Source organism: Hemicordylus capensis, chromosome 4 (assembly GCF_027244095.1).
Source record: "Hemicordylus capensis ecotype Gifberg chromosome 4, rHemCap1.1.pri, whole genome shotgun sequence".
Lineage (NCBI taxonomy): Eukaryota > Metazoa > Chordata > Lepidosauria > Squamata > Cordylidae > Hemicordylus > Hemicordylus capensis.
Window position 1 is genome coordinate 244,053,211 of NC_069660.1, and position 20,195 is coordinate 244,073,405.

Here is a 20,195-nt window from a genome sequence, read left to right on the forward strand (position 1 = left end):
TCAATACAACAAAACCACACACAAAACTACACGTCACTTCAGAACATCAAAAGAAACTGCAATAGAAACAGTACAGTAAGAGTATCATACATGAAGAATTTTGTCTAGATAAAATCTGTTCACCCTCCTACTATACTATGCCCGCATCTAACCTCTCAACATGTCTTCTGTGGAGTTTACTTGCAATACAAAGAAACTTGGCTACTTTTGTCGAGATGAAATTATCCAAGTCTGCAAGTAAAAACTCCACTTTCTCCTGACCTGAGGTCAATCTGCGATCTCTTAAAAGGAGGGAAATTAATTCTGTTCTTAACTTCTTATAGAAACAACAATTCAACAACACATGTTTGGTAGATTCAACCTCTCCCGCATGACACGGGCACAATCTCTGGAGATAAGGGATTTTCAGAAATCGCCCTTCCAGGACGGCTGAAGGAAGGGCATTGAACCTGGCCGCAGTCATTGCTCTACGATGTTCAACGAAGGATAGCTTTGTCAAGTATCGAGCCGAGAGCCAACTATCAATTTGGGCCCGACCAGCCAACCTGTTGTTAGCCCAGCCTGGCTCCAACGGAGAACAAAGAAACCATTCTCTTCCTGCCGCAAGGCCCTCTAGGTCCCACCCACTGTGTGCTGAGTGGCTGATCCCTAGAGGTCATTGCCTGTCAGTCAGGACAGGGTTCATTTTTGGTTCACTCTTTAGGGGAGAGAGGGGCCATTCCTTACAGATCCCAATAGGGAGGCATCTTGCCAAAGACATCTTATTAGGATTATTAAGGATGTGGTCATGTGTTCACTTACTAAGGAGGAAGCCTTACTGAATGCAGTGGAATGTACTTTGGAATAAATGTGCATAGGCTTGTGTTGCATGTCTATACCTGAATTACTAAAATGAAATGTGTTAACTCGTTAAACTAAGAGTTCATAAACAATACCATTCAAAATGAAATCTAGTTCCTTACACTTTAGTAGTATTCATCTTGGTTGCCCTCTTCTGCAGTTTTTCCAGTTCTGCAATGTTGTTATTAAGATATGGTGACTCGAACTGTACACACTACTCCAAATGTGGCCGCACCATAGTTTTGTATAAGGGCATTATAATATTAGCGCAGGGGTTTTTTTAAAACCCCTTCCTAATTATTCCAAGCATGGAATTGGCCTTTTTCACAGCTGCTGCACATTGAGTCGTCACTTTAAATGAGCTGTCTACCACGACCCCAAGATCCCTCTCCTGGTCAGTCACTGACAGCTCAGACCCCATCAGGTTGTATGTGAAGTTGGGTTTTTTTGCCCCAATATGCATCCCATTTACACTTGCTAACATTGAACTGCATTTGCCATCTTGTTGCCCACTCCCCCAGTTTGGAGATATCCTTTTGGAGCTCCTCACCGTCTCTTTTGGATTTCACTACCCTAAATAGTTTGATGTCATCTGTAAATTTGGCCACCTCGCTGCTTACTCCAACTTCTAGATTATTTATGAACAAGTTAAAGAGCACTGGTCCCAGTACAGACCCCCGGAGGACCCCACATTTTTCTTCCCTCCATTTGGAGAATTCCTTCAATCAATTACTAATCCACACATGAATCTGTTCCCTTATCCCATTACTGCTATGTTTTCTCAAGTCTTTGATGATGAACTTTGTCAAATGCTTTGAAAGTCCAGGTATACTATGTCAGTCAGATCAGACTCAGTTTTTAAGCCTCTGTCTCAGAAGCTCAGTTCAGGCACAGTTCAGGCTGTGAAGACAGATGCAAAAAACTCGTTTAGTTTCTGTGCAGTCTCCGAATCCTCCCTAATAATCCCTTTCACTCCCTTTTCATCTAACAGTCTAACCACCTCCCTGGCAGCTTTCCTGCTTCAGATATATTTAAAGAAGTTTTTTTATTCCCCTTGATGCTTTTAGCTAAATGTTCCTCGAACTGTTTTCTTGCCTCCCTTATTGTCTCCTTGCATTTATTTTGCCAGAGTTTGTGTTCCTTTCTGTTCTCTTCATTTGGGCAGGCCTTCCCATTTCTGAAGGCAGTCTTCTCCCCTTTATAACTTCCCAAGCTTTACTTCTTAGCCATGCAGGCATCCTTCCAGACTTGGTGGTACCTTTCCTCCTTTTTGGTATACGTTCTAACTGGGCTTCTACTATTGTGGTTTTAAATAAACTCCATGCATTCTGGAGCGAAGTGACTCTCCTCATTTTTCCTTTCAGTTTTCTTTTCACCAAACTCCTCATTTTAGATAAGTTTCCTTTTCTGAAATTCAAAGTGTCTGTGTTAGATTTCCTTGCTGAATCTCTCCCTGCATGTATGCTGAATTTTATCACACTATGGTCACTGTTCCCTAAAGGTTCCATGACACTGACACAGGTCTTGGGCACCACTCAGGATTAAGTCCAAGGTAACCTTCTCTCTGGTTAGTTCCATGACCAGCTGTTCTAGAGTACAGTCATTCAGCATGCCTAGAAATTTGGCCTCTTTGTCAGACTGTGAATTTACCCAGTCTTTGTGTGGGTAATTGAAGTCACTCATTATTATAGCTCTGTCTCTCTTTGATGCCTCCCTGATTTCTTTCTGCAACTCCCAGTCACTATCAGCATTTGATCAGGAGGACGATAGCATGTCCATAGTAGCACATTTCCTTTCAGGCTTTATATTGTCACCCACAGAGTTTATGTGGAGGACTGCTATCCCTTCTTTAATATGCAGTGCTACTCCACCCCCAATTCACCCCTCCTTATCCTTTCTGTAGAGTTTATAGGCAGGAATAACCATGTCCTACTGGTTTTCACTGTTCCACCATGTTTCCGTTATGCCCAGAAATTCTGAATATCATACTTCCAAATAACCTACAGAAAACAAATTTTGCATGTACAATCCTGCCAATGAAATTAGCTGAATACACTACTTTTTACACCAGAATGTGCTCAGGGAAAATGTAAATCATTTGGAATAAATTCTGAACATAACTATCCTATTTTAACTGTTATTGTTCCCAACAGACTTTTAACACTCAATAATTAGCTCAATAATTCCAAAGCAGCAACATGCCCAAGAAAAGAACTCCTCTTCTCCTGCTTCCCTTACCCTTTAGTCACTCTTCTTTCTTCTTGCTCCTCCTCCTCCTCTTTCTCTAACGCTCTTCCTTTCTTCTTCCCTGCCTCCTCCCTCCCTTGCTGAGGAAAAAAAACACTCCACACTGTCCTCTGACTTTTTCGTCCTCCTCCTCTGTCATTCTCTCCCCTCTTCCATTCCAGAAAGGAGAGAGGCAATGTGGCAGTGGCAGGAGGAAGAAAGCAACCAACCAACCCATGGCTTCCACTTGGAGAGATGGTGGGGTGGGGAGGAAGCTAGCCAAACATGCTCCCTCTTCAATGCATGGCAGTGGGGAAGAAACACAGCAGCAGGTTGTCCCTGGGCTGCTTCAGGCAGGCCAGTTAGTTGAGCTCCATGGGCCTGACACCCCAGGTCTAGATACTGCTGTGCCATAAAATCTCTACTCATCATCTACCTACCCAACAACTGTGGAGTTTCATCCTCATCCTCCTTCATTTCGGCACTGAACTAGAGGGTGAGGGTTATCCCTGTCACACTGAGTTTCCAGAAAACAGCAAAATGTCTCACTGCTTTCTGAGTATCTCTGAGGCTTTTGAAAGCATAGAAGAGAAACTCCGTGTTTCTCTTGAGGTTGGAGAAGAGTGAGGACTTTCCCTGCCCTTTTGCCAACTTCAGAGTAACTCCAAAAATGAGGACAAATATCACTGTTTCTAAGTATCTCTAGGATGCTACATGTCATCATAGAGAGCCCCATTCTTCTCTAGGACCAAGAGAAATGTGGGGACTAACCCTCATGCTGCACTGAGCTTTTGTAGGAATTAGAGGCACTTACTCTTAACAGCTGTATTTTCCTCCCAAGTGCAAGTCCCACACCCCATAAGAGGTGGGAAGGAGAGCCAGATTCCATAACTCATATTTACTCTTTTGTAATACTTGACAATGAATTGGAGCATACAAACATAAGAACAGCCCTGCTGGATCAGGCCCAAGGCCTATCTAGTCTAGCATCCTGTTTCACACAGTGGCCCACCAGATGCCTCCAGGGAGCCCACAGGCAAGAGGTATGTGCATGCCCCCTCTCCTGCTGTTGCTCCCCTGCAACTGGTACTGAGAAGCATCATGCCTCTGAGGCTGGAGGTGGCCAACAGCCACCAGACTAGCAGCCATTGATAGACCTGTCCTCCATGAATTTGTCTAAGCCCTTTTTAAAGTCATCCAAGCTATTTATTATTTTATTTATTATTTATTTATTTATTACATTTATAAACCACCCCATCCAGAGGCTCTGGGCGGTGTACAATAACTTTTAAAAAGACATAAAACCCACAATTAAAACAATGCTAAAACAATATAAAAACAATTCAAAAATGATATAAAAAATTTAAAACCAATTAAAATACTTTTAAAAACAACAACACTTTATAAGCCTTGGAAGGCCAGGCCAAATAAATAGGGTTTTAGGGCTCTCTTACAGTAAAGGCTGACAGCGAGCCTAAACTGTGGATATCTGCCTGGAGTGCATTCCATAGACCAGGAGCAGCTGCAGAAAAGGCCCGGTTCCGAGTCGCCACCAGACGTGCCGGTGGCAACTGGAGACGGACCAACTGGAGCTAGTGGCCATAACCGCTTCCCATGGCAAAGAATTCCATAGATTAATTATGTGCTATGTGAAAAAGTACTTCCTCTTATCAGTCCTCAATTTCTTGACCTTCAGTTTCATGTGATGACCTCTGGTTCTAGTGGTGTTTGTGGAATTTATCTCTGTCCACCTTCTCTACTCCATACATAATTTTATACCCCTTAAACATGTCTCCCTTTAGTCACCTCTTTTCCAAGGCAAAGAGCCTCAGATGCTGTAGCCTTGCCTCGTAAGAAAGGTGTCCATGCCCCTGATCATCTTGGTTACCCTCTTCTGCACCTTTTCTAGTTCTACAATATCCTTCTTAAGATACAGTGACCTCTTCCTTGCAATAGCTACTGTATTTGGGTAACAAAAACTTCAGATTTTACTAGCATTTGGGGAATAGGACCATATCCAGTTGCAGAAACAGATTATTGAATAGAACATAGGAATATAGGAAGCTGCCATATACTGAGTCAGACCATTGGTCTATCTAGCTCAGTATTGTCTTCACAGACCGGCAGTGGCTTCTCCAAGGTTGCAGGCAGGAATCTTTCTCAGCCCTTTCTCAGCCTGTACTGTATGCTTTGGTAATTTGTTGGTTCAATAAAAAAAATCTTGTCCTACTTAAATAAAAATAAAAATAAAAAAATCTTGTCCTATCTTGGAGAAGCCAGGGAGGGAACTTGAAACCACCTGCTCTTCCCAAAGTGGCTTCATTCCCTGAGGGGAATATCTTACAGTGCTCACACATCAAGTCCCCGATTCATATGCAACCAGGGCAGACCCTGCTTAGCTAAGGGGACAAGTCATGCTTGCTACCATAAGATCAGCTCTCCTAACATAAACTGACATTTTGGAAATTGAGCCAAAGCAGCTCAAAAAAGTGCTGTAACTGGACTTCTTTGAACTTCTTTGCTTAACCTGGAAACGTTTAGCATGAACTTTTGTTTAATCTGAGTTGATGATGTGCCTTTAGAAAGCAGAAAGTCTGTAACATCAAAGCAATGTATTAATACTTTTTTGTCAATCTGGCAATGTTTTCAATATTTTTTAGTAATCTGTAAGGTGATATTTTTTTATGAAGATAAAATCTGATCGTGTTATGTATTCAGTTATAATATATAAAATCTCCTAGAGTGAACAGATTTCCCCCCAGTCCTGGTTTATACATCTAGTGAATTCTGCCTTCTTTCCAGGAGGCTTGGTAAACTATTAAGGTGTGTGTGTGCATGTGTGTGTGTGTGTGTGTGTGTGTGTGTGTATGTGTATGTGTATGTGTGTATATATATATATATATATATATATATATATATATATATATATATATATGAGAGAGAGAGAGTTCTTTGCTTATGAGAATAAAATAATTGCTAAAAGGTTTTCATTGATAGTTCTATGTTGCTATATTTATTCTATTTAAAGTATGTTTACTCCATCTTTCAGTACATAATTTCCAATACAACTTATTACATATGTTTTAAAGCAATTGTTTTTTAACTTTGTGCCCGAAAACAAATTTTGGCATCAGCCAGATAAGAGGAAGGCTTTCCATAGCTGAAGTACCACCACTGAGAAGTTTCTGTCACTGGCAACCACACCAGTCAGAAAATGAGGGCACACAGAGCCAGGCCTCTGATCACAATTTTAACAATCATGCAGGTTTCATAGGACTAGGCAGTCCTTCAAATACCCTAATATTAGCAAAATTTCATTGACAAATCCCTTCTCCCACCATCTTCATGTAGACATTCAACAGAATGGGTGGCAAGATTGAACTTTGCAGAACCCCACAGCATAACAGCCATGGGGCAAAGCGACTATCTCCCTCACCACTTCTGGAACTTAATAGCCAGGTAGGAATGGAAACGTTGAAACATGATGTTTCTGTTTCCCATCCAATACAATAAGCTAAGGATACCACAGTTGATAGTACTGAAAGCCCCTGAGTGTTCTAGAAGAATGAACAGGGTTACTCCCTCATCTTTCTCCCAGTGTGGATCTTTCATCAGGATAACCAAGGAAATCCCAGTTCCAAAACTGGGTCAGATGTCCAATTGAAATGGGTCTAGATAATCAGTTTCATTTAGGAATGCCTGGAGTTGGGTGGCAGTCACCCGCTGTGCTGTGCTGAAGAAGCAAACAGCCACTGGTTGATAATGCCAAGATCCTTCTGAGATTGCTCTTTGAGGAAGGGTTGTTTAATCGCCTCAAAGTGTTTAAACATCTATTATATTGTGGAAAGCTAGCTATAATTTGGTAGTGTAACATAGCTTATATAGTTTAAATAAAAGAGAAAGAAAGGGAATAATTGAAAATACTTAGCAACTTCATTTTAAAATAAAACAAAAACTCTTTTCAAAAAATGTAGCTTCAGTCAGAATGTCATTTAACCTTCAGCCTCTCCCGGAAACATTCTTTATTTGTATCCTCTTTAGCTTGCTCCATTTATGGAGAAACCCACTGTGATTTTTAGAAAATCTTGCTGCAACTTCTTTGTGACTGGAGCACATTGTCAGTCAACCCAATCTTCTCCATGCTAGCCAACTGTCTCTTAATGGAGCAATTCAGCTGAGTGAATAGTACTCATACTTTGGGGAGACAATTGGCTAGTAGAGAGAGTGCCAAATTGATTTAACTTTGCACAAGTGTGAAAGTGTATATAAAAAGCCACTGCCAGTTAACATTGGCACAAAGTTCCAGCTGTCTGAACACTGCTCTAAATTGAAAAGTTCTCTATTTGAACAAATGTGTATATAATTTGCAACACACAATTTTGTTGCAGCATCATTTTTTTCAACACACTGTGACATCTTTCCTTGATAAACTATGAAAGCACACATTTTTATCAGTTTTGTCATCGCGGATTCCACATGCAGATGTGCAGGACACAAATGGGAGAGGGTAGGCATTGAGAAAGGGAATCTACACATGGTAGTGACCCTACTTTTGCCAAATAAGCATATGGTTGAAATAGTCTCACCTCCCACTCAGTTAAAGGCTAGGAACTTCCTCATCACCTGAGTGCAGCATATAGGCATTAACCAAAGGGCCATAAGGTGGGGGGGGGGAGGTTGTACTTGCTGTAGGGACATTTTTTCCACTGGTCACAGGCAGATGTATCCTAAGAGCTTATAAGGGTAGGGTGGCCTGCTTCATCCTACCCAACAGCTTCAGTGAGCTGATGGGCTGTATGATGAATAGACCACTGACACTTCAGTGCAGTTTTTGGGAAATAGTAGTAGCAGCCTGCTCAGAGACTCCTGCCTGCCAGTTTCCTGAAGCCAATCAGTTCCCTCTGCCCCTGCAAATGATAGTGAGCATATAAGACCTTCCCACCCCTCCTTACTTCTCCTTGGGACTGGAGAAACAAAGTAACAGGTAATTGAAGGTGACTGTCCAAGTTTCTTGTTAGATGTAGGAAACCTGGCAGCATATTTAAATAACTGAGCACTTAGCTTCTGCATTCCCGCTACCAAGGGGGATGTCCAAGCAGAGGAAATAAATAGAGGAGAGAGGGAGGCCAGCTCAATGTTTTGAGGAGTTCAAACGGCTGTAGTTATAAGAACAGCATCTCCCTTGCCAGGATCCCTGTTGAAGTGTCTGATCATATCAAATGTGTGTTTGATTGGGGACCAGGGATAGACTGGGACTTCTGTTGGTGTACCGATCACCCCACTGCCCAATGGAGTCCCTAACTTTGCTTGGTCAGACTTGGTCTGCGGCTTGGCATTGGAGTCCCCCAGGCTCATGGTGGTGGGAGACTTTCATGGTGTTCACTTTGGGACCAATTTGTCCGGGACACCTCAGGAGTTTATAGTGGCTATGACAACTATGGGCCTAACCCAAGAGATCTTGGGACTGACACACATTGCTAGTTACTCTCTTAAGCTGGTCTTTTGCTCTGATCAGAGTGGTGTTCTGTTGGTGGTAATTCCTGTGATTTCCCCAGAGGAGAGCTGATCGGAGAGGAGAGCTGATCTTATGGTAGCAAGCATGACTTGTTCCCTTAGCTAAGCAGGGTCCACCTTTGTTGCATTTGAATGGGAGACAACATGTGAGCACTGTATGATATTCCCCTCGGGATGGAGCCGCTCTGGGAAGAGGATCTTAGTTCCAAGTTCCCCCTCTGGCATCTCCAAGATAGGGCTGAAAGGGATTCCTGCCTGCAACCTTGGTGAAGCTGCTGCCAGTCTGTATAAACAATACTGAGCTAGATAGACCAAAGGTCTGACTCTGTATATGGCAGCTTTCTATGTACCTATGGATGGTCCACCATCTGGTTAAGGTTGGACTCACAATCACGTCCCGCCTCTGCAGGGGTGAGGGGCCTATTAGGATGGTCTGCCCGAGAAGGTTATTGGATCCAATAGGATTCCAAGAAGCCTTGGAAGGATTTAGTGTTGGCTCTGCCAGTGAGCCTGTTGATGCCCTGGTGGAGAATTGGAACACCAAACTCACTAGGGCAGTAGGCAGGATTGCTCCAAAGCATCCTCTCTGACCGGCTTCAAAACTGGCTCCTTGGTATATGGAAGATCTGTTGGGGCTGAAGCGGTGAGGTAAATGCCTGGAGCGCAAGTGAAGACTTGAATCCAACAGATTACAATATAGAGCACATTTGAAGATCTATGCTTAGGTAATACATGTGGCAAAGAAGTGATTATTTTCTGCCCATATTGCATCTGCAGTACAGTTCTTCAGATTTGTGAGAGGGCTAGTGTGTGCCCCTCCTCCCTTGAACCTGCTGTGATATTTTTAATGAATGTTTTATAGACAAAATATCTTGTATTCAGACCAACTTAGATTCAGACTCCACAATTACTGCAGTTTCTTAATGCGGAGGTGTCCAGCAATTGCTCTTCTGCGGTTAGGCTGGATGAGTTTCAGTTTGTGACTCCTGATTATGTGGACAAGCTGTTTGGAATGCTGTGGCCTTCCACCTGTTCTCTTGACCTTTATCTGACATGGCTTTTACTATCAGGCAGCGGGGTTGTTGTAGAAGACCTGATAGATATTATAAATGCTTCTCCAAGGGAGGGAGGATGCAATTATTAGATCTCATCTGAAGAATCATCGAGAGAAGGCATAACCTCCCTAAAAGCCTGCCTGGAGGCAGTGATGGACTGGATGAGGGATAACAAACTGAGACTGATTCCGTATAAGATGGAGATACTTATTGTGCAGAATCAGAACTCGTGAGACTCTTTTGATCTGCTGGTTCTGGATGGGGTGACACTTCCCCAGAAAGAACACATATACAATTTGGGAATGCTTCTGAAGTTCAAACCTATCCCTGGTGTCCCAGGTTGAGGCAGTAGCCAGAGGTGCTTTCTATTAGTTTCGGCTGATATGCCAGCTGTGTCTGTTTCTTGAGATAAACTATCTCAGAACAGTAGTACATCTGCTGATAACCTCCAGACTTGACTACTGCAATGTACTCTGTGTGGGACTGCCTTTGTACATAGTCCGGAAACTGCAATTGGTACAGAATGTGGCAGCTAGGTTGGTCTCTGGGTCATCTCGGAGAGACCATATTACTCCTGTATTGAAAAAGCTGTACTGGCTGCCGATTAAAATTCTGGGCAAAATATAAGGTGCTGGATATAATCTATAAAGCCCTTAACAGCTTAGGCCCTGGGTATTTAAGAGAACGTCCTCTTCACCATGAGCCCCACTGCCCGTTGAGATCATCCAAAGAGGCTTGTTTACAGTTGCCACCAGCTCATCTGGTTGGCTACTCAGGGACCGGTCTTCTCCGTTGCTGCCCCGAGGCTTTGGAATGTACTCCCTATTGAAATAAGAGCCTCCCCATCTCTGACAACTATTTAAAAAGCAGTTAAGACACACTTGTTCACCAGGCTTTTCATTAGATTTACAGTTTTAAACATACTCTTACATTTTGAATTGTTTTAATGTTTTATTTGTACTAGCTTAACCCACGCAGAGCATCTGCACAATATTATTATTATTATATCTTGTTTACACAGACAGGTGTTATTGACTGGTTTGTTTTATCCAGACATCGAGTCCTTCCCAAGGACCTGGGATGCCGGAATTTTATTGTCAATGTTGTTGCTATTGTTATAGATATCGTCGTAGAATATAGGCTGTTCCCAGTAAAGCTGCTTTTTGTAATTGGCTGATGGTGATTTCTGTGGCCCCTATGGTGTTAAGGTGCTCTTCAAGGTCTATTGGAACTGCACCCAGGGCGCCAATTACCACTGGGATTATTTGGGTCTTTTTCTGCCACAGCCTTTCAATTTCAATTTGTAGATCTTTGTATTTGGTGATTTTTTCTATTTCTTTTTCTTCTATTCTGCTATCCCCTGGTATTGCTATGTCAATTATTTTAACTTGTTTTTCTTTCTTCTCAACTACAGTTATATCTGGGGTATTGTGTGGCAGATGTTTGTCTGTTTGTAGTCGTAAGTCCCATAATATTTTTACATCTTCATTTTCTACAACTTTTTCAATTTTATGGTCCCACCAATTTTTGGCGACAGGTAGCTTGTATTTTTTGCAGATGTTCCAGTGTATCATCCCTGCTACCTTGTCATGCCTTTCTTTGTAGTCTGTCTGTGCGATCTTTTTACAACAGCTGATTAGGTGGTCCACTGTTTCATCTGCTTCTTTACAAAGGCGGCACTTGCTGTTTGTGGTTGATTTTTCTACTTTTGCTCTTATTGCATTTGTTCTTAGTGCCTGTTCTTGCGCAGCCAGTATTAAACCCTCTGTTTCTTTCTTCAAGTTGCCATTCTTAAGCCATTGCCAGGTCTTGGTGATGCCTGATTTTCCACTTATATTGTGCAAATATTGACCATGCAGGGGCTTATTTCTCCATTTTTCTGCTCGGTTCTTGACTTGTTCTTTCTTGTAGGCCTGCTTTGTTTCATTGGTGTTGAATAGTTTCGTGTTATACTGACCATTTGAAGTACATCTTCTTCACTGTCCTTGATATATTCTTCAAGGCCTCTTTTCTCCTCCTCTAGTGTTTGATGGACTTGCAGCATTCCTCTTCCACCTGAGCTGCGAGGGAGGTATAGCCTATCGACATCACTGCGGGGGTGCAGAGCATGATTGATGGTCATGATTTTCCTGGTCTTATGATCTAGCGTCTCTAGCTCTGCCTGGGTCCAGTCTATTATTCCTGCACTGTATCTGATAACAGGTATAGCCCAGGTGTTTATGGCTTGTATGGTGTTCCCGCCATTGAGTTTGGACTTGAGGATTTTTCTAACTCTCCTGATGTATTCACTTCCAATTTTTCTTTTAACTTCAGTGTGTGAGATGTTATCAGCCTGGAGAATGCCCAAGTATTTGTAATGTCCTTTCTCTTCCAGGTTCTTGATGTTGCTTCCATTGGGCAGTTCTATTCCTTCTGTTTTTGTTATTTTCCCTCTGTTCATTTATTATTATTATTATTATTATTATTATTACATTTATATCCCACTCTTCCTCTAAGGAGCCCAGAGCAGTATACTACATACTTGTGTTGCTCCTCACAACAACCCTGTGAAGTAGGTTAGGCTGAGAGAGAAGCAACTGGCCCAGAGTCACCCAGCTAGTATCATGGCTGAATGGGGATTTGAACTCGGGTCTCCCGGTCCTAGTCCAGCACTCTAACCACTACACCATGCTGGCTCTCAATCATTAGTACTTGATTGCTCCCCTCACCCCGTCACAGCCCCCCTCACCTCAGACATCTCTCCACCCTCACCTGAGCCCCGCTCCTCCCCACAGGAGCAGCAGCAGCAGTTGACAGGGCCCATCCTTGCTGCTGCCAGTGCCATGGCCACTCATTCCCCTCAGGCTGCCAACAGGCCCAGGCCCATCCCTTGCCTGCCTGTCTCCCTCTGCCAATGGCCTTGGTAGCCCCAAACAGCAGCAGTGGTTGACTGGGCACTTCCTTGCTGCTGCCGCCAACGCCATGGCCGCTTGTTCCCCTCTGGCCGCTGAGAGGCTCGGGCCCATCCCTCGCCCTTCCTTCTTTCTCTCTTCCCCTCTCTTTTTCTCTCTTTCTCTCTCCTCCACTCGCTCTTCCCCTCTGTCTTTCTTCCCCTCCCTTCTCTCTCGCCCACCCTTCCTGAGTTAACAGATCTTGTTCATCTTGTTTCCTCATCTAATTCACACAGTGGCAGCCTCCTTCTCCTGAAGGGGCTCTTTCCTCTCTCACGACCCCTCTCTTCGTAGACCCCTGCCCACTCTCCTTTTATATAGATAGATAGATTCATCTCCTCTAAGAACATCTTCCGACCAGTAACAGTTGCATTTCAACTGACCTTAACCATCACAGTCTCCTACTCCCTATCTACATATGGAAGCCCTAGGGCCCAATCACTATGGTGCCACAGGCTCCTCCTCCCTATCTTCATATGGAATCCCCACTGCCCAATCAGGTGCTTCTGCTCTCAAACTCTCGTGATTGCTGCCAGGCACTGGATTAGCCACAGTTATGCCTTAGAGAATTATGTATATAAATTGTTTTTATTGTAAACCACCCAGAGACACAAGTTTTGGGCAGTATATAAATATGTTAAATACAAATTTATATTAGGCACAGTCCAACCAAAAACAAGTACTTTGAGGTGACAAATCTCCACATTTACTTGGGAGTAAGCTTCATTCAGTTCAGTAGTAAACATTACAACTGTGCAATGATTTGGCTTTGAAGAAGGCCCTGGCCCTGCAAGGAGATGGGGACTTCTAGTGTGTGAGAGCAGTCCTCAGCACAGCACCAGTGAAGGCCATTAAAGGAATTTGGAGTCATGGAAAGCTTCAGTAACATGTATAGGATCATGCTGCATATTTCATTGAATCTTAGTGAGGAAGTTAAACACTTACATAACACTTTTCTAATGAAAACAATAGAGATTTAAAGTGCCTTACTGGCTGGGTTGTATGCTATTATAGCACTTTCACATGACTACTCTGAAATAAATTAGTTTGACACCTTAGTGACTTTATCATTACCCAGTAAAGGTTTATTGAAGAATTCTAAAGAGAAGTAATGTCTGTGAATGGAAATCTGTAACAAAATACTGCATTGAAAGATCAAGGCCGACTTTTGAGCCCACTTTGAAAGCTTCAGAAATTTTTTTAGAAGCTTCTTAAATTATAGTTATGAGTTCAGAAGATTTTCATTTTCCAAGTAAAATTACACATTGTAGAGATGGCTTTTAAATGTACATTTTTAGAACAAAGTTTAAAGTTAGAATTCCTGTGCATGGCATTTGGTCATATATTCCTCAGATGTTTGGAGAAAAGCATTTATTTTGTCTTCATATTGTACCTGTTGTCTGATGCCACATTACATGCAAGGTTGCTGTTTCTCCAAGAGAAAGAAAAAGGCTACTGTCCATTAATATTTATGCCAAATATTGAAAAACTATGGACAGCATTAAAGTGACTGTTGCTAGCAGTGTCAGTTTAGTGTCTCTGCTAGCAACAGTTATTAAGGCAAAGCTAGAAAACAGAAGCCTGTCTGGATGTTCATATGGAAACAAAACACCCGCTGTTCATTTAAAAGCAGCCTGGCACCAACCCAGGTTATACATTCACTTGAAACTGTTTTACCATCTCTGTAACTATGCAGAACTATATTATCTCATGGCCCTGCCTGAAGCATTGTTGCACCATTGTATTGGTGCTTAATAGAATATGCCACAACTATGCTATAGTACAACTGTATTATACCAGCACAAATACTTAACATAAGATATCATTTTCTGGGTCTCAGACATTATAAATTTTTAGTCACTACATGTTAAATCCTGTGTAAGCTTACTTAGAACTAAGTTGTGTTGAAATCATTGGAGTGTGCACTATCATGACATAGAGGTGGCCACACACACTAGCCGTTAGTTCTCTGATGGTAGAGGACAAACTGTGCTCTCTCCAGTTCTGCACTCGAAGGACACCTGATAGTTGCAACAAAGTTCTGCAGACTTCCTGCAGCTGCTTTTTGTCGGACTAGGGCTGGGCTGATTTTCCTCTTGCTGTGATTTTCTTCCTGGTGAGGGCGCAGCTTGGTAATTTTGGACCCTGGACCAAATGAGCTTATTTCTCCCCCACCCACCTCCACACACACACAAAATAAGCATTCTCTCCATATATATTCATTTCACCACCAACTCACAGGTCTGGGCCAGAGCGCATTTGGCGGCGGTGGGAGGGTGGGACAGGGATAGACTACACAAGTTCCAGTGGATTCATACAACTTCTTGACCATTCACAAACTAACTGGGACACAACACATATCACTTGCTCTACAGTTCAAACACAAAACCAAATTGGACATATAGGGCATTCATAAGGGGTGGGAAGTTAAAACCACATGCCCCTTGCGCCACAGTTCTTCTCATGAAGACCTTGTGGATCACAAACCAACTTGAGCATAGTACATTTCTTTTTAAAAGTTGTTTCTTCAGATGGTAACAGTTAGTCCCACTTTTACCAGGTGTGAAGTACTTTATGGATAGAGATAACTTTCTGAGAGCTTTAGTGCAGTAGGGAAAAATCCTTAAAAATAACAGGATTGACCAATTTCCTTGAAATAAAAAGTACAGAGTCTTGCCATCTTGGGCTACATGTGTGCCCAATTTTAGAACTCTAAGCCTAACCATTCTGGGGGGGAAATGGTTGAGCAAAAGAAAGCAAAGGGCAGATTCCTTGGAATAATGGGTGGGGGGGAGAGCTTCAGTTTTTAAAGTTTTTATAATTTCTGGTCATGAAACAAGCCACTTACAGGACTATTTTGAAGGGATTAAAAAAATTAAATAGTTAAATATCAAGAGGTTGACTGATCTGCTTCAAAATCAACACACAGTGTCCTGCTTACCTGTCCTACATCTGTGCCAAATTTCAGCACTCTAGGATAAACCATTCTGGAAATATAGAAGGGCCATCTTTTTCCCTTGGGGGGAAATCATAGGGCCCTCTGGGAGAGTGGACACATGGACCTAGGCCCCCAGGTCTGGGCCTAACAGTGCCTCTGCTTCCTGGCAAACAAGGGGTGCAACTTTTTAGTGGCCTTTTGGGTGATAGAAAAGGCCAGTTCCCATCAGTCTGTGAGTACCAATAAAATTGTGCAGTCTCAGTACCAATTAAAACTAGAGAATCCATAAAAGATTAAACCCCAAATGTTAGCTCAAAATACCCTAAAAATATACGTAGATGCAATGGACTGCCTTCCTGCATTGGTATCTCTCTTTTGAGAGTGCCATTAGCGGGAAAGCTGATAAACATATTGAAGCCAGAGCTAGCAAACACATCCCCAAAATTTTCAAGTTCTCAAATGATGATGAGGCTTTTTTGACAAAGGAGTTCCTGGCAATAGTCTGCCCTGAGCCCCAAGTCATTTGGCTTACATAGATGTTTGACAGCACCTTGAATTGTGCCTACAAGTCAATATGAAGTTGTTTGTTTATTTATTTATCTATTCGATTACTTTAAAAAGCATTTTATATTCCGCTCTTCCTCCAAGGAGCCCAGAGTACTACATACTTGAGTTTCTCCTCACAACAACCCTGTGAAGTAGGTTAGGCTGAGAGAGAAGTGACTGGCCTAGAGTCACCCAGCTAGTATCATGGCTGAATGGGGATCTGAACTTGGGTCTCCTCAGTCCCAGAGGGCTCACAATCTACAAAGAAACATAAGATAAACACCAGCAACAGTCACTGGAGGTACTGTGCTGGGGATGGATAGGGCCAGTTGCTCTCCCCCTGCTAAATAAATAGAATCACCACATTAAAAGGTGCTTCTTTGCCAAGTTAGCAGTTGGATAACATTCAAGAGTGCTCCTGGTGCATGCTTCCTTTTCATTCCAGAGAAGGTGAACAGTTGTATTTTGCTTACAAAGCTAGAAAAGATAGCTCCGAAGATTTTTTTTATTTTATTTTATTGTAAATGTGGCTTAACAGACTTTCTTTTCCAAAATTCAAATCAGACCCAATGGACCCTTGAATGCATCTCTGCTTACTAAACAGCAACAAAACATCCAATACATATGCTCTTATTCTCAGGAATTAGATAAAGTTGCTTGAAGCCCTAAAAGATTATTTGCCAGCTACTATCTTGCAAGTGAAATTCTGAAGAGTGCTGCCTTTGAGCATGGATTTAAAATTTATTCTTTGCTACAAGATCACTGGATGGCCTTGGGCAAGTCACTGCATTTATCTGTTCATTTTAAAAATAAGAATATTAATGACCTACCTCGTAGCACTTGAACTCTTGCAACCAATCCCTGGAAAGGACAGCATTTTCTCACAAGCTTGGATGTAAAAAGTGCATATTGAAACAATCTTGAAGTTATTACTGACCATTTAAAAACCACATTCACACTTTAAACTTTTAATCTCTGTATAGGCATTGTCAAGCAGTAATGTTGCTTTTTCTTTTTGTCATTGATTTCCTTGCCAATTCAATAAAATAACAACTTTCTAGCAGCCTTTATGTTCTCAGTACTGTAACCAAGGATTTTGTTTCAGTTGTCCATTGCAGTACTGAATGGGAATAAGTCACATGTCATGGTTGCTCTACTGTCTGTGGATTTCCAAACATCCAGTTCCCAGTTCAGCAGCATGAAGGGGGGGGGCTTTGATTATTTGGATGGCAGCTGTATGTGATGTGTTTGAGCAGCTGCATATGATGTGAAGCTTCTGCAACAGGATAATTTCCCAGTGCATTCTAGTCCCCCACCCCCCAAAAGGGTGACTGGCAGAGACCAGCCACTGGGAAATATCTTGAGTTGTCATTGCCCACAGAAGCACAGCAAAAAGATGATTCAAGGTTTTTTTTTATAAAGATAAGCTGCCACTAATAAGACTAAGGCCTCCTCAAGTGGCAAGTAAAAAAAAATTATGGGTATTTTTGTTTGTGGGGTTTAATTACAAGACTATTCTAAGTAACTTCTGACCTTCATTGCAACATAGTAAATATGAGTGAGCCGTTGTGTGTGTTGGGGGCTGGGGGAGTAGCAACAGACTCTTAAAATCAAGTTACATTTCCAAACTCAGGATATGGTTCTTCTCACAGTCCGTGTGTGTGTGTGTGCGTGCGTGTGCGTGCGCACATGCATACATGTAGGCTCACATCCTTGATTGAGTGATTGATTAAGTGCCATCAAGTTGGTTTCAACTCGTAGCGACCACATAGATTCTCTCCAGGATGATCTGTCTTCAACTTGGCCTTTAAGGTCTCTCAGTGGTGCATTCATCATTGTCGTAATCGAGTCCATCCACCTTGCTGCTGGTTGTCCTCTTCTTCTCTTTCCTTTAACATTTCCCAGCATTATGGACTTCTCAAGGGAGCTGGGTCTTCGCACAATATGTCCAAAGTATGATAGTTTGAGCCTGGTCATTTGTACCTCAAGTGAAAATTCTAGATTGATATGTTTGTTTTCCTGGCTGTCCATGGTATCCTCAAAAGTCTTCTCCAGCACCAAAGTTCAAAAGCATCAATATTTTTTCTTTCTTGCTTCTTCAAAGTCCAGCTTTCACATCCATAGAGTGTCATGGGAAAAACCACACCCTGAATAAGTCTAATTTATGTTATCAATGAAATTGATATAGTTTTTTCTACCTTTTATACTACTTACATTTCTAAATTATCATCACCATACACTGGATTATGTTCTTACTATTTGTCCATCTTATCTGGCTGAACTACATAAGCACTACTATAAAATAAATTAAATGTATAGTAAAGCAAGTAAATCTGAATTGCTTTCTGTTTGTGACCTTTTCTAATATGGAACTACAGGGCAGTTTTATCCTCAACAAGGTTTTCTTAGATGGAACTGTTGTGTAGCAGCTAGCCTATACCTAGCCTGGTGAAAGATTGCACTCAATGAGGCTGTTCTCGCAACCAACCTAACCCAGCCTGGGGCAGCCCAGCCTGGGTTAGGCTAGTTGTGAGAGAAGTGGTGGATCTCCACAAATCCTGATGCTGCCCGTCTGCTTAACTCTCCTAAACAACCTGGCTGTTAGCCGAGGTTAAGGGTGCGCTCTTGAACCCACAGTGGCTGCCGCGTATTGTGTGTCCCCTCGAGCTGAGTATAAAGGTTCCACAATTAATCTCCTTTACAGCAATATGAACATCTTGTTTTGTCTCGTTTTACTTTTCTTTCGATGTGAGAGTATTGGTCTTAGGATATCACAGCAAATCCCCAGCGAAAGCCACTGCACTCTTAGGATGAATCATTGTGGTGTAGTGGTTAGAATGCCTGATTAGGACTGGAGATGCCTGGTTTCAAATCTCCACTTAACCATAAACCTCACTATTTGACCTTGGGCTAGTCACAGTCTTTTGGTCTAACCTATCTCATGTCACCTTAAGTGGCGCCGTGGGGAAATGCTTGACTAACAAGCAGAAAGTTGCCGGTTTGAATCCCCGCTGGTATGTTTCCACACCTATATCAGGCAGCAATGATATAGGAAGATGCTGAAAGGCATCATCTCATACTGCATGGGAGGAGGCAATGGTAAACTCCTCCTGTATTCTACCAAAGAAAACCACAGGGCGCTGTGGGCACCAGGAGTCGAAATCGACTTGACGGCACACTTTACTTTTACTTTACCTTATAGATTAGACTGAGAGTAAAGTAGGATGAAGAAATACGTACATTGCCCTGAAAGCTCCTTGGAGACAAATTGGGCTCTGAATGTAATAAATAAAATTAAAAGATGTTTTGCTGTCATCCAACACATGGCTCACTCTGTCTCTGTCCATTTCTGTCTCATTTCTTCTAAATTCAAACAGGAAAACTGCCGCCTTCTCTCTCTCTCTCTCTCTCTCTCTCTCTCTCTCTCTCTCTCTCTCTCTGTAGTGCTCATCTAGGACCCCATCCCCTGCAGTTGAATTGCTCATTCAGAAAAACATTTCCTAACCTTTCGCTTCCATTGATGAAATGTGTGTCAACTAGCTCTCCCATTAGCAAACCATCAGCTTAAGAAAGGATGATCATTTAGCCATGACACTATACTCCCTTCTTACAAAGGTTTGCTTTCCATGACAATCTGGCTTACAAGCCTTGTAACTGTCAGTCTTCTTGTATATATAATATAAAAAGAACCCTACTGAATCATACCAAGACCTATGTAGTCCACCATCCTGTTTCCCCAGCTGAGTTTTTAAAGATTGAGATTAATGGATTTTGGGTATAAGAAGACCTTTCAATCTCAGCCTTAAAAATTTTGAAACGTACTGTCTACTGAAAATACTCTTTTATGCTAACTTGTAGATTGAAGTCTTTAATGTTGTGTTAGCATAGTTTTTTGTCTATGCCTATGTTTTATTTTGTAAACTGCTTTGTTTGTTTTTAACTAAAAGTAGGATATAAACACTTAAAATATAATACATATAAAGGGCCATGTGGTTTATTAGCATTGTCTTCCGTTAACTGAAAGAGCACTGCACATGCAGAAGGGGTTCTTGTATGAGTGGAAGGGTTTATGTTGATGGAATGTTTAGTCTGGATCCTGCCTAGTAATATATAATAAATAAATAATATTGTTTTAGAAGTTAGACT